We start from the raw sequence: 16,197 nt of genomic DNA, 5'->3' as shown, positions 1-16,197 counted from the left end.
CCAGCTTTGCCTCTGTGAAGAATTTCTGGGGCGAAACGTTTCCCTAGAGAACAGAATTTCAGCAATTATAGCCGAGTGATCGCTATTTGTGTAGAGATCTGACACTTCCCACTTAATGCGTCTGCTCAATGTGTCATTTGTAAACATTAGGTCTATTATAGAACCTTTATTTGATTTTTGATAAGTATTTTTCGTGCCGCTATTCATTAACGTGAGGTTAGTTTGGCTCAAGAATTCTAAAATAAGACGCCCACGATGGTTTGTTCTTTTGCTGCCCCAAGCAGTCGACCATGCGTTAAAGTCGCCCGCTATTATTACTGGCGATTTGCCTCTGGTTTCCAGGGACAGTTCCAGGAGAAAGTCCTCGAAATCTTTAATTGATGCGCTGGGGCGGGCATAGCAGCTTACAAAATATATGTCTTTTATTCTTGTCCATGTGAAACCACTGTGAGCTTGCCTGGAATGCTGCCTTGCTAGTACTGTCTGTGATCCAAGTGCTTTCCAAACGATGGCAGTATTGCTCGCTTAATAACGCGATATCAATATATTTTTCTTTAATCGTTTGTTTGAGCAAGTCTTGTGCTGCAACACAGTGGTTTAGATTTAGCTGCAATATCCTCATTTTTTTAGTGACGTAGAGTGCTCCCCTTTACAGAGCATGTATTTTGGAGCATTTGTGCGTCTTTGCAACGTGTCCTCTAGTTTCACAACGCGTGCAAAGAGACGACCTGTCAGTCGGGTTGCAACATTTTCGTGCCATATGTCCCAGGTTGAAACACCTAAAACAACGCGGAATAGGCGAATATTCCCGGAGGCGACAGATCGACCACCCTATCCTAATTTTGCCCAGTTTTAGTGCAGCCTTGGCCTCCTGAGCACGCAGGCATACAAGAGCAATTTGTGTGCCACTACGGGTTGTTATCATCACATAGGTTTTGGATCCCACACCCCTTGTGTAGTGCCGCGCAGATTTCTTCGGGAGTTGTAATTTCGTCTAGGTCCTTACACACTATTGTGATGTTGTGGGATTTCGGTTGTATCACCGCCATTTCACCCACCGCTCCCTCTAAGACGCTTTGAAACGATTCGGCTTTCTTGTCTGCCTGATTTTTTAATTCAATCAGTAGGTCTCCTCTCATGGTTTTCCGTATGTAGGTCAAGTTTGAAACCAACTTTTCAAGACCGCTGTCGCTTTTTATCTTCCGGAGAATATCAGCGTATGACGCACCTTCCTTTTTGGTTATGATGATGTCGTCCGGTTTCATCCTTATTTTCTTCTGAATCGGTTTCCTCTTTTTAACAACGTCCACCCATTTTTCGCCAGCGCTATGTTGTTCCCTGGTGTTTTTCTTTATTGTTATCGTGGACTCACTGGTTGTTGGCTGCACTTTTTCAACAGCTTTTTTCGGTTTTTTCGTGGGGGGGCCGTTTTGGGGTATTTATCTCTTTATAAATAGGAAATACTTGTGTTGCTTTCTCAGCCATACGTTTTTTCCGTTGATTCTGCGGTTTCTCGGCTCTGTTATACAGGCTCATAATACTGCTAAGTAGATCACGCATAGTTTGGTTAACGTGCCTTTGACCAGCCATCATGTTTTCCAACTCTTTTAATTTGCTACCCAGTTTGTTAAAATAACCAGAAATTTCAATATTTTCTGACTTTTCTTCAGCTTTATTTGCCAGGTCAGTAAATTCACCATTACATGTTGATACAGCAGCGGTGGGTTCCTCATTTCTGTCATTTGGTGGCGTTCTCAAAATTTTAGAATTCCTCCGAAAAAGATTCTCTGGTGTACGCCGCATACTATTCTCAGAGGCCATAGCTCAGCTAGAGAATAGTTTGGATACACCTGTCAATGGGTATGTTCAACCCTAGCGCTAAACCTTACTTATGTTATGAATGGTTGGCAGCGCCAAAACCAAAAGCAAAAACTAAAAGGAGAAAGCGAAACGGGGAACAGCTGTTTAATCAAAACAAAACGGCAGATTGAAAAAAGTGCACGTTTTATGTGAACAACAGCGATAACAATGTAAAGCTTGGATTATCTGCAGGTAAACCCAGGAGCGCAAAAAACACGTACACTTCACTAAGTCACTATAACAACCATCCTCTACGGCTGTTCCCTGCTGTGTGCGTTGACGCTCGTGTGTTCAACGTCGACGACGCTCGGATGTTTCTGTCGGGGCTCGTGTAGGCTTAGGCGACGATGTACTGCTGCGTGCGTTGACGCTCGTGGGTGCTACGACGACGACGCTGTTGTTGTTGTAACGGCTATCTAGTCCCTGCTTGGATGATAAGTGATAGGTTGGTTGTCGTCGAGGTCATCTAACGGGAGGCCCAAGAAACAGGCTGTTTCGACGGGGTTCGACCGTAGAGAAAAGGGTGTTGAATGAGTTGAGTTTGTTGGGCATGCAAAGAGGTGGTTAATATCATGCGGAGCCACATTGCACGCAGGACATAACATATGTTTAGAATGCCAGTCTGACCAAAGTAGTCCATTATTTTTGCATGAAATTCATTACAATATCAGGACCATAGACACTATTCACATTTTTAGCCGCCTGGCTTGCGTTTTTGCTTTCGAAGTAAAACTGTAAAATATAGGTATTTTCTCTTTGCTAGTGCCCATCTTTGACGCGCAGTCAAACAAAACTGAATCAACCAATCACAAAACTGTCAAAAAAACTTTCTTAGTACAATATGTCATATTTCTAACGCCATCCAGCCGAACCCGATCGGACTTATACAACGTCAGATACAGATAAATAGCGCCATCTATTGAAAAAATATTGGATTTATTTTTACTACACCTAATATTATATTTGCGCAAGCTGAGAAAGGACACAGCTTTTTGTAATATTTTTTGAGTTTTTCATATTAATTTTACATTGAAATTGATTTTTCTGTGGGTCTCAATGTAGTCCAAGGGTTTTAGCACCTTCATTTTCCTTAACTTCTTTGATTTAGTTGCGATTTCAAATAATGTACGCACAGCTAGATAGGTGCTGATGCGGTTCCGTACGTTACCGTGGCTTGCTCATATTCATCTATTTTGTGCTTATAATTTTCATGCCATACAATTTTTGATATTTCCGATCTTTTTTTTTGATATTTCAATTTACTTGAATATTTTTTCTACGTCAACGGTAATCAAAACTTTCCAAAGCCTACATTTGAGTATGATATGGGAAATATCTCTTTCTAGCTCCTGTACACATAATATCATTTAGACTTCTTCCATTGGACGTTTTTGCCGATAAATCAAATACTACGGGAAGTTTTTTTGTTAAATTATTTTCTCGTATAATAGCTTGATATGGTAAATAATATTTCCTCTTTCTTTATCATCTATTTTTGTCATATGGCCGAGGTCTATACGTTCTTTGAAGATGTGGTATTTTTCATTGAGTTTATTATTACTATTGAATTTGTTTTCAATTGAAATAAGTTGCGCTACTGCTTGCTTGCGCGATTCTTCTAATTCAGTATCCTTTTTAAATGGCACTTCTACTATAAATCTGCCAATAGCATCTCGCTTGGCAGTTTCCTCAAAATGCTTTAAGGTGATGTCACCTTCTTGCATATCTTCAACAGTTGGAAAGTCTTCTTATTCCTAAAGTCGTTCTAAATTTGTTACCGCTGTCATCATCATTTTTCCGGCGGATTCCTCTTTTATTATGCCAGATAATATTCAGCCGAATTTTGTTGTTTGCCTAAGAATGCCGTAATAGTTTTTAATGCCTTTTTAATTATACTGCGGAAGACATCTTCTCCTATTATTAAATTGATTCTATATGATTGAATAACGGTTCAGCTAGTGTGTAGTTTTCCATACTTTAAAGTTGTAGTTGAAAGATTGATCAGGGTGTGCGCTGTTAAGGGTATTTGAAACTATTGCATTTACTTTTTCTGTATTTTGACTTAAAACCCTTGGTTTAGGATCCAATTGAATTGTGGATTTTGACTCGCTTACTAATGCGTCACTTAAGCCATAAAGTTTGGTTTTTACTTTATTCCTCGGTAGCTTTAATATCAGTGCTAGCCTTAATCTATGAGTGCCCGTAGCAAGATATATTTTCCACATGCTGTCTTAAATGATCTGTAGCTAGAATAACTGCTTTTGCTGAAATTTTTGTGGACATAGCTTTGCTGCTCTCTTCGGGGTCTAAATGTAAAATGTCATTATGATTTTGGAAACACTTTTGACATTTGATGTTGCTGCTGTTGCATCTTTTATGACTAAGGCATTTGTAGCAGACATTGTTATCTTTTACATATTCTCGCAACTTGTTGCTACAGAGTATAATAGTTTTGTTCACCAAAGGTTGTTTGTATCACCTAAAACTAATCGAGTTAGATATAGGGTTATGTATATATAAATGATTAGGATGAAGGGACGAGTTGAAATCCGGGTGATATCTTTATGAAACTTTGTACACATTTTTCTTGGTACTGTAAGACGGTTGGTATTGCAGATGGGCGAAATCGGACCATTGCCACGCCCACAAAACGCTATTAATCAAAAACAAATACATTTTCATAACTAAGCTCTGCAATAACATACAAGACTCTTATTTGGTATACAGGATCACATTAGGGAGGGGCATCTTCAGTTTATATTTTTTTAAAAAGTGGGCGTGGTCTCGCTCCCTAATAGGTTTAAAATGCATATCTCCTAAATGGAAAAATATATCTCCAATATCTCCTATACTGGAAACAAATATGTTTAGCACTTCTACCTACAATGAGAATACTAAAAGCGCGATAAAAAAAGCATTAAACACGCCAGAGACATTAAATTTTATTTCTAGGATGGTATGAGATGACTTTATAGGAATCGCGTTCAAAATTTGTCAGTGAGCGTGGCAATGCCCACTTTTAGATGAAGACCTATATCTTGGGATCTGCTTAACCGATTTCAACAAACTTCGGTACATAACATTCATTTCATATTTTTATGTTATATTGTGAAAATGGGTGAAATCGGATTACAACCACGCCTACTTCCCATACAACACCATTTTAAGCTCCATCTGATTTTTTCACCTTCCAGTATGCAAATCAAGCATCAATGATTATATCGGGGTAAAACAAAGTATGCCACGTTGTGACCAAAAATTGTCTAAATCAAATCAAAACTGTTCACGCCCCTAGGTACTGAATATGTGGACCCCAGTGCCTATAGTTGACTTTCTACCGAAAATATCGGTAAATCCACAAAGAAATCTCAAACGAGTATACCATTTGACTTTGCGAGAGTATAAAATGTTCGGTTACATCCGAAATTAGCCCGTCCTTACTTGTTTTTTTTTACTTTTCCTCGTCTTTATATACAATTTTAAATTTTCACTTATCTAACTTAAAGTACGTGTACATGTGTATGTTTGTATGTATCATCGCATGAAATATGGTTATTTTTAATTGTATAACTCAATCCATGTGTGTGTGTGTATTATGTTATATTGATCTATTTGTACTTCACTTCACGATGCTATTTTATTTTTATTTATGATTTTTAAATGAATGCGTATTGTATGTAAATGCATAAACACGCAAAAACTTTTGCTAATGTATATATTTTTTACTGTCTCAGGCTAAAACAAGAGCATGTTCAATGATATTTGAACAAATGAGAAATTTATAGTTTCGTTGGCATCGAAACAAACATCGTCAGTTTTGTGTGACACCAAGTGCCCCGGCAAAAACTTGGTGTTGTACACTGCATCTGAGCTATTTCAGATGTACTAGATTGCAACAATGCCAAATAATGCAACCGCCAATGCCATGTTTAATCATAAAGCCGTAAAAAATAGTGGAATGTTTGCCAGTTCCACCTGGTGAATCCAAAAAAAAAACAAAAAAAAAAACCCCTCTTACTCTGATGAAACTGCCAGCATAATGCGGTCGTAAATTGTTTTTTGTTCACCATTTAGTAGTGGAACATTGCGGAAAACCGTAGTCATACTGCAGATCACGATTTACATATGTATTTATAATTGTGCTGATTAAATAAGATGCACTTTGATTTGGTAAACTCATACCGAAATGACTGATTGGTAAATTCGCAGTGACAATTCATTGATACTCAATAGCATTGAATGCTTCGCTGCATCAGAGAATGATATCGTTAGATCGTTGCATCTTGTGATAGGGCCGGGAAACATGTCGTCAGCATATAGTAGACGAATTTGCATCTCTGTGCTTTTTATACGTTGGATACTGCTGTTCATTTATTTTACATAATTCAATGGAAATAGTTCAGTAAAATTAACCAACAACAGTCGCAGATAGAAGCACTTAGTCTGCCTTGGGTTGACTGATTTGAATACCATACAAATTAAAGTGAAACGTACATATAACAGTCACTGCTACCATCGATACACAAATAAAACAAAACAAACATTTGACGAAAACTGTATTGACAGTGAAAAAACTAAGCCGACTTTGTTTTCATCCCTACTCCTTGTTGTTTGTTGGTTGAGAAGTGACAACGAGAGACACCTGGCGAGGATAACTAATTGATTGATAGAACTAAACAAGATAATTATAGTATGTTTCGAAATGGAACACAAAAATATAAAAATCGCGATTAACAATCATGAATTGAGCGTATAAGGGTGAAAAATTATAATTGTATGTATTGTAAATACTGAATCATAAAAAATTAAAACAAAAAATTGTCTACTCAGAAATATACAAATAAATAGTAATTCCACCATATAATGGAAAAATATTGGATAGGTGAGCAATCATTTGATATGTAAAGGAAATCGCCTTGGCAATCTGCCTTAGATCAAACATGCGAGCTCTCAGATCAAATATGAAGAAGTCACGAAATCAACTTTATAGACAGAACTCTTTGAAAAAAATGCTTGGCTTTTTAAAGTGCTCAAAACTGCTATCATCCATTTAAACTGTCCGAAAGGTAAAACTCAGACATTGGATATTCCTACACAAGGAATCGCTTCAATTAATCAAAGCAGTTTTATAAATCATAGCGGTCACTTACCTTTAATATTAGTACTAATTGTAATAATATGGTTTTCAATACTATATTGTCGATAAAAATGTAAAGCGAATGCTAATAGAATTACTGTAAATATTCCTAATCGCCATTCGACACATACGGTCCACTCATTTTTATTAACAATTTCTTTTCTTTGGCAATATGTTCAAATATCATTGGACATGCTCACGTTTTAGCCTAGATAATACTGAGACAGAAAAAATATATATGTACATACATCAACATTTTATGTGTATAGGCATTTACATGCAATACGCATGCATTCAAAAATCATAAATAAAAACAAAATAGCATCGTAAATTATATGTGTACACATAAAAATAAAAATATATTCATATCACATAATACAAACACTCACATGGATTGAGTCGTACAATTAAAAACAACCCCATGTCGTGTGAGGATACATAAAACATACACATGTAAACATACTTTAAGTTAGATAAGTTAGAATTAAAATTGTACATGAAACAGAGAAAAAGTAAAATAAAATTACAAAAAAAATATTCTTAGCTGAGGTTTAGTCTTTTCCATCCGCCACCAGCGGTAAGACAATTGAGATACTTTTTTGAGTTACTAACACCAATTGAGTGTTTAAATTCATTGGATATGCCGGGCATGCCACGCCAGCATTTACAACTGAAGGTTGATTCTCCGGTTACTTTGCTTCGTAATTTAATCCCACTATGGCTTTTCAATGGCACAAGATTAGCCATTAAAAAAATTAATTAAAAACATTATCGAAACCACCATTTTGAATGACAAGATTCAAGGCGCAAATATTCAAGGCGCAAATATATCGCTGCCGCGAGCCATACAGATATGTCAATTAATGTTATCTGCTTGTGGCTTAGATTTGGGTACACCATGCTTTCCCACGGACAAATTTATGTGGCATGTTGACGAGTGGACAAACCATTCAGTTTGTTTGTATTCGCAAAAGACGGACTGACCAAAAATATTGTACACTCCATTGTGTTGAGATATTAATATTTGGTTGTTTTTAATTGCCATAATCAATAGTACAAATATGAAATATGAACTATTTTCGATTTTTATTAATTTGTTACTTTAATAAAGAAAAATTTATTAGCTTAAATATAGTGTACTTTAAATGTCCGCAACTATTCTCTACCATAATTTAGTGTTAGTTGTTTTTAAAAACTTTTCCTAAAAATAACGTACTACAAGTATATGGCAAGTTACCGATTACCGGGTCGATTTTTTTCAAACAATCGCGTATCCGGAATGTTCTACAGATTATTCTGAACATCCTTGCCTAAGAAAATATGTGTATAAAACCGGTTTTGAACGATTTTTTAAGTGAATTTTTTTTCGGAACTATAAAAATTTCTTCATCTGTTCTTGAGATATCTGAATGAAATGTAATACATAGCTGAATTTTGAGATTCTATTGATCATTGATCGGAATCGGCCAGATCGGACAACTATATTACACATCTCCCATACAACCGATTATTCTGTTATTTTACTTTCCGCTTGCCTCTCTTCCTGCCTTCTATTAAAAAGCTAAGAGCTTGTAATTTTGCAGAATACTCCTAAAAGTATAATATATACTTAACATTGACAGTATTATACGATATTTGGTCTAATTCGTTCACCAATTTTCAGCATTAAACTATAATTACTATTATACGTTCATTTAATATTGCTAGGAAACTTTACAAATCGGCCGATATATAAGGTATAACGGCAACCGGAAGCTTAAAATATTTATATTAGCTATATGGGTGTTAAGGGTAGTATCGATTATTCATTTTAGGCATAGGGACACATTTTATCTCATTCGATTTGATAAAGATGCTGTTTAATTTTATGCTAGGGAAGTAGTGACCCGATTTTATCCATTTTTGACAAAAGGGAACAGTATTATCGGAAAAAGATTCTCTCTGAATTTCAATAATATATCTCTCACATCGGGGGTTATAAAATTTAAGGTAAGTAACAAAGGAGGTAGGCATGGTTGTGGTTTTATTTCGAAAAATCAAATTTCACACCGTAATATAGGAAAGTCAGGGAAATAATACCTACCGAATTTGGCGAAAGTGGTAGAACAGGTCCTGAGGTATGGGTTTTATCTAAAGGTACGCAGTGTCACGATTATTGTACATTTTTGATACCGGCTTAATAAACCCTTTCCTGTCATCTCGGGTACCAAATCTAATATCTCTGGCGAATTTATTTATTAAGTTATCACACTTTTAATAGATTTCAACATAACCGTTATATTGGGAGTGAGCGGGGTTATAATCCGATTTCACCCAATTTCACACCATCGAGGGTGTCCGAAAAGATTTTTCCTGAGCAACTTGGGTTTATTTAGTTTAAGTAGTTTGGGAGATAGGTACATTAAACTTATTAGGAGCCGGGGCCTCAACCAATTTTCCAAAATTTTTAAAACCTTGGAAGTTTCTACCTAATTCGATTCGTTATACTAAAGAAAAAATTTCTATCCTATTGGGTAGTTTAGTTATGGTATTTTATAGGTTCTCGATTATTGCCGTTTTGTGGACTTGGCAATGGTTTGTATCCGACCAACATTCTCATGGTGTAAAGAAACATGTATACTAAGTTTCATCAAGATATCTAAATTTTTACTCAAGATTTCGCTTGCACGGACGGACAGACAGACAGCCACCTAGATTTCAACTCGTCTCGTCATTCAGTTAATTTATATATAATATATATAGATATATAACATTTTATCTATATCGATTAAATTTAGGTGACCACCGTTCGACACACATTACTCAACGTTAAAAATAGTTAAATAGCGTGCATTATTTTTACAATTTTTGAGCTATAAATAAAAAATCTCGAAAACTATAACTCTGAGGCGGGTATATATTCATACCTTTTTTAATCCTAAGAACCTCTATCCGTTCATATTTAAAATAAAAGTTAATCTTAAGATTTTTTACTAACTATTAAATACTTATTAATGAACACTATGTGCCCAATGTGTGGCAAATTAGAGATCTAACTGTAATTGAAACTATAAAATAAAATGGAAAAGGTCAAGAAATTGATATTTGCGCACATTTCTTCAATTCATACATAAAATGAAAAAAATGCTCAGGGGCAAATAAATGAATTAGTTTGCTTTAAATAATTGATAATTTTATACTTTTTAATTTGTTTTTTAGGGATAACCATAGAGTACCAAAAACCTGCAGAGTAAACGACTGGACAATTTTTATAGTGATGAATACGTGCCTGACATTTAAAGCGAAAATTTCATAGGGAGGTTAAAAATATTCCAGTGGCTTGAAAAAAAGAAAGGTGTACATGTAGCAACATTTAATTGACCTCTAAAGTTAATTTGATGTCATATATGAAAGGAAATAAAATCCAATGTTTTGGTGATACTATCGTTCTGGGCCGAACCAAAAGATGGTTTTAACTTATTTAAATTAAGTAGGACGTCTTCTTCAGAAATAATTGGAGCGTTAATTAAAGTATTCGGCACGTGCTGATAAAAAAAGTTTTAGAAGAATTATTACAGAAAAATTCTGCAAACTTATTGGATATAATATCATTGTCACTTGAAATGATAGATTTGTATTTCATCGAGGACGGAAATTTGGAAATCCTGCGTTTGGAGTTGACGAAATCATAAATCGATTTTTTATTACTTACAATATTCTTTTTTACTGTATTTAAGTAATTATCATAACATTTTTTGTTTACTTTTATTAACGAATAATTTCGTAAAAATGTTATTAAAATGAGAGACACTCAATTCAATATCACCATTATAATTAGGCCATGTAATTGTAGAAAGTTCAGCATTTAACCTTTTAAAATTAGCTTTTGAAAAAGTTAAACCGAGTATAGAAGCATAAAGTTTGATGGTTATTAACCAGTACCTTACCTATGATTTCCACAGATATTTCCAAAGCAGGATGATAAGAGTCCTCTGGTAGAACAAGAGGATGACTCTGAATAACGGAACACTTTGAAGAAGTATCAACGTATACTTAATCTAAGCATTTAACAAATTTATTCGGAATCAAATTAATTTGGTTCAGACCCAACTCAGACATTTTTTCGAAAAACTCATTAAAACATGACCGATTGCAAATCGGCACGACATAGTCATCGAAAGCTTTCCACGAAGCAAACAGTAAATTGAAATCTCCTTATACGATTATTGAATCTGCACTATTTATTAAAGAATCATGCTGCATGTATACAGATAAGTCCGAATGGGGTGGTATATACAAGTAAGATAGGGTTATACTATGTTCGCACCGACACAAAATTCGTGTTTTCATAGACAAAAGAGGTTTTCACGCGAAAACTTGTGTTTTCATCCATACAAAATCTGTCAAACGAAAACACAGTTTTCTCTTTATATCCACTCCTTATAATCGGTGACTATCTATATTATTATAACTAATTTTGACTAAAAGTTTGAAAAATTATATTATCTACTGCGCAAAAGAATTTTTCACTTCTGATAGCGTTTCAGTCATAACTGACAATTTTCAGCTATGACGAATTTATGGTCAGCAATGACTTAGAAAAAACAAAACAAAATGAAAGCAAGGATCGTAAGAAAATGATAGAAACTTTGTTCTGCGCGCTGACAAAAGCTTTTCAGCTATGACTGTCATATTTCCCATCAGATGACCGTCACTGTTCTTGTAGGGTACATAACAAATGTAAACAAATAGATGTGTGAACTGTCAATGAAAACCCATCGAAAATACACAATGTCGGTCAGAACGACTTTGGTTCCACAATCCACAAATTGTGTTTTCAAGAGTATTTCAATTCGGTGCGAACATAGTATTAAATAAATAAAGCAACTGTTAACATAGACTCTAATACATTTAAATTCAAATGAGTCGGTTCCTGAACATGAACATCTTCAGATAGGATAGATGAATCTACGGTAAATAGAACACCTACACCGATTCTGTCGATCACATCTAAATATATGAACTTCGCTGTTTAAAATCTCATTATCAAAAATGTGAGGTTTTAACCATGTTTCTGTAAATCCAATTATATGGAAATTAAAATTGGAACTGTTTAAATACAAGTCGGTTAATTTTGTATTAAGACCTCTAACATTTTAATATGAAATGCTTAGCGAATTTCTACCAATCAGTTTTTTATAACGGTGGTTGCTTTTGGCAATTTAACAATGTTTTCAGTATGACTTCTAAGTTTAGGCTTAAATTCACGTACAAAAGCCCTAGGTGGCCAGAATGAACTATCTAAGATCTTTTTGAATGTTTCAAGAGATACGTCTATTTTAAACGATGATATACTTCTATCATATTTGGAGTTAAATTCACGGATATTGTTATCATCAATTTTTAAACGTGACGAAATGTAAGACTTAATGTCCTCCACCAAGGTACCTTTTATCAAGTCTAGAACTAAATATAGACTTTTTAGGTGGAATAACTACCAAATTTTTAACAGATGCTACCAAGTTATTAGGGGGAGCCTCTGGGATTGTGAGACACTTATTACAATTTGATAGAGCTTTTGGGGAATTGAGCTCTTTGGAAGTTGACGCCTTATCATCTTGAGGGCAAGGAGAAAAGAGATTTATTAGGTCGTTGGGAGGAGACGACATCTTCTGTACAGAAGAACTAAGTGTTACTTCATCGGAAGGAAGTTTACGCTTAGAAGCAGGTTTGGAGGATTCGTGAGAATCATTCAGGCACTTAAAAGATTTGAACAATTTTTCGTACTGCCTAAATTTTTCGGTGAGGGTTACAAGATCTCGACCGATTTCGTTAAAGCAATTAAGTGTCTCCCTATAAACTTTAAATATATCGAATTCAATAGGTCTACAATTTAAAAAGGACCAACGTTATCCCTTACAGTCGAGAATAGAATCTGAGATTCTACCTGTCGGTCCAGCACATTTAATATGGCCAAGCCCATCACAAAGCCAGCAGGAAACGTAGCGATCTGACTCGCCTTTAATGTTGCAGTTGGGGAAGTTACAAGACATAATAAACAACAAAAATTAAGATCAAATAAAAGAGAAGGTAACACAAAATTTAATGGATATATAATAAATTAGTGTGTTAATAAATATTAGCAATAATAAATTCAATTAAGAACAAACGCATATAATAACAATTTTTTATCAAAGTTAGCGAGCAGTTTTAGATACACTGGAACAAATAAAAAGCTATACGCAACACAGCTGTGAATAAAGAAGTAAATGAGATAAATAAAGAGAGAAAATAAAATAAAATAAAACAAAATGAAACAAAAAGCTGACTCGGCACCAAAAAGTTTCGAGTAAACATTTTTTTTGAACCAGAAAATATTATTTCTGGTTTAAACTTTTAACATTTATATAAAAATTACCGAATGTGACGGTTTTTGACTCCAAATTTATTTTAACGCCTAAGGAAAGCATATTGTCGTTTAAGACTTTTTTTAAAACTCCAATAATGACCACAAAATTGTTTTTTAAGTTGATAACTTTTAATTGGCCAGTAAGAGGACTCTCCACAGCTTCTAGAACACTTATCAAAAATTTTTTACGTAAAAAATCTTAGCTCAAAAATTTACTTTAAAAACTGAGTGCGCCGCCTCTAGATGTTTAAATAATAATTTTTTTTGTCCAAAAATTTTCTTTTTTATAATCTACAGAGTTTGCCCATAGGCTAAGCAAAAAAACAAAAATTTTTTTTCGCTCAACTCTAATATATATGCTATGATATGTGTGCACTATATACATATCTATATATATAACATATTATCATAATATACTAATACTATGTTCGCACCGAATTGAAATCCTCTTGAAAACACAATTTGTGAATTGTCGTTCTGACCGACATTGTGTGCTTCGATGAGTTTTCATTGACAGTTCACACATTTATTTGTTTACATTAGTTACGTACGTTTAGGCCAACGAGAATGGTAAGTTTTAGATTTTTAAATATTTGCTTACAATTATTATTGTTTGTTTTATAGAATTCTGAGAAGAAAATTTTAATTACGAAATTATTGGCTTTGAGAAGCCGGATAAATTTCTTGAGCAACGACGATTCGGTGGGGGTAGGGTTTTTACTTTCGAAAAATCGATTTCCTTTTCTCTTATCTTATTATTTAATATTTCAAGAATATGTCCTTAAAATTTTAGGTCGATAGAAGCAATTTTTTTTTAAGTTGTTGTCTTATTACTCTCCTGGCCTTTAACGCTCCAACCAATAGTTCATAAACTTCAGACGCGTTTTTCTCAAAACTACTTTTTCAAAGTCCGTGTTCACTGTCATTTCAAAACTACTTGACCGATTCATTTCAAACTTTATACACATTTTCGACACATAAAATACCCCCCCCCCCCTACGTTAAGTAAATTTTTTTTTTTAGATTAAGGGTGTTTTCTACCCCTAAAATGGCGAAATTTTTAGTGGAAAATAACAGTTTACACTTTAAAAAGCTGCCAAAAATTTTTAAATGAAAAAAAAAGTTATCAGAGAACATAGGGGGGAAGATTTGATCATAATTTAACTAATTTTTCTTGGTTTTTTTCAGATAATTTTCAGCCGAGTTATGGTGAACACCGCAAATTGTTTTTTTCCTAAGACGTTCTGGGGGAAGCTCTGTTATCGGCTTATGCTTCAATATATATAATAAAATTACTCAATCCATATTTAAGAAAAAAATTCGCAAAAAAGTCTTTTTTTGTATCTTGAAATCCTCAAAATTCAGTTTAATCAGTTTAAATATAGCAACCGTCAACTATTGGTCGAGTGTATGAAATTAAAATATAGGTGGATTAAATTAATACAATTTTAAATGTATAAAATATAATTGAATTAAAATGTATTAAACTAAAATATAAGTGTAACAAAAAGAAACTAGATAAACGTTATTTATATTTACAGTGATTATTTTCTACAAAATTAGTGTCACAAGTAGGATGCGAATTTACATACGCATACTAACATAAATTTGTATGTATGAAAATAATACAATATCCTTTATTGCTTTACACCAAAGCCAAATACAAAACTGATTGTGTTACAAAATTGGATTTGAGCTAAACCTAAAAGTTGGATCTATAATATACAAAGCTACAGCCGGCAAGCCGACTCAGTATAAGCGATAACGTAGACATTTGCAGCATAGTCAAGTATCAGGTTACCGCAGCTGACCATAGTAGTCAGGCCACTGAACTCATGAGTCAGCGGAATATGTTTGGAGCAAATGGATAAAGATAAGTGCAGTGCAAGTTTTTTATATTATTTGTGTGCAATTCTTAAGTGTTAACTACTTCCCTCTCAAGGTACCCCTGCGGGCAGGGGTTAGAATATGCCCGCGGCAAGGCATGCCTGTCGTAAGTGGCGACTAAAAGCCAATATGCACTATGACTGTTATTATGTACCTTGCTCAGTAACATCAGCATAGTATGTTAGGAATAGTGCTATAATACTCAGCTTGAACTGATATTATAAACACTTTAAATGAAAAAGCCAATAAAAAGTCATTTGAAGTTCAAGCGACAAATGTCACCAGTCATTTGAGTAATGGGTTGCTCAACTGGCAGTAGTTTAGGCTACGCAGTCTGACCGGAGACTTTCCGGTACCACGGGGAGCAGAAAGCCCTTTGACTTCGGTTCAATCTGCTCATTGGGTTCGGCCCTTTGGGGAAGAACTGAATTTTCAGTTCGAAAAAAGAAGTTGCACAAGCAACTGGGTTCCGTACCCGAAAACAGAAGAGGTTTTAGGTCGGCCTCGAATCATACCAAGATGGTAGTGTGGACCCAGACACACTGCCACTGGTATCCAAATAAATACTTGCAAATAGCTCGTATTGTTTGGGGCGCTTATCAACGCATTGTATTGATACGTTGTGTTTTGGAACACCGTGAGGTAAGGCCGTCGCCGGCAGGTACTCACGTAAATCTACAACGAAAGTTCCCTCTCAAGGGAGTGGAGGAATTTTGTGGTGGAAAATAGGAACGACCCGTGGGATCAGGTCTATAGAATCTGCCGGGGTCGTAAGAGGCAGGATATCACCTCTCTCCGCGTTGGTGACACTATTTTATCAACGTGGAGAGAGGCCCACGCAGGGTCTCTTGGAGTTCGCTCCAACCTGCTCATGCAAACTAAAGTTTTGTCAGCTGAATGTGGAGTTGTATTGCAACCGGGTGCC

At 35.0% G+C, this 16,197-nt stretch overlaps 1 long non-coding RNA gene across 1 annotated transcript in view; it reads left to right on the top strand.

Moving 5' to 3' along the window:
* LOC138856401 (uncharacterized) overlaps positions 1-14,895 on the top strand; it is a 62,412-nt gene extending 47,517 nt beyond the window's left edge. Inside the window, exon 2 of the long non-coding RNA XR_011395666.1 lies at positions 14,574-14,895. This is a non-coding gene — a long non-coding RNA (uncharacterized lncRNA). The remainder of the gene's footprint in view (positions 1-14,573) is intronic.
* The last annotated feature ends 1,302 nt before the right edge of the window (positions 14,896-16,197 follow it).

The sequence above is a fragment of the Bactrocera oleae genome, chromosome 3 (genome assembly GCF_042242935.1).
Source record: "Bactrocera oleae isolate idBacOlea1 chromosome 3, idBacOlea1, whole genome shotgun sequence".
Classification (NCBI taxonomy): domain Eukaryota; kingdom Metazoa; phylum Arthropoda; class Insecta; order Diptera; family Tephritidae; genus Bactrocera; species Bactrocera oleae.
This window is presented reverse-complemented; position numbering and strand designations above follow the sequence as displayed.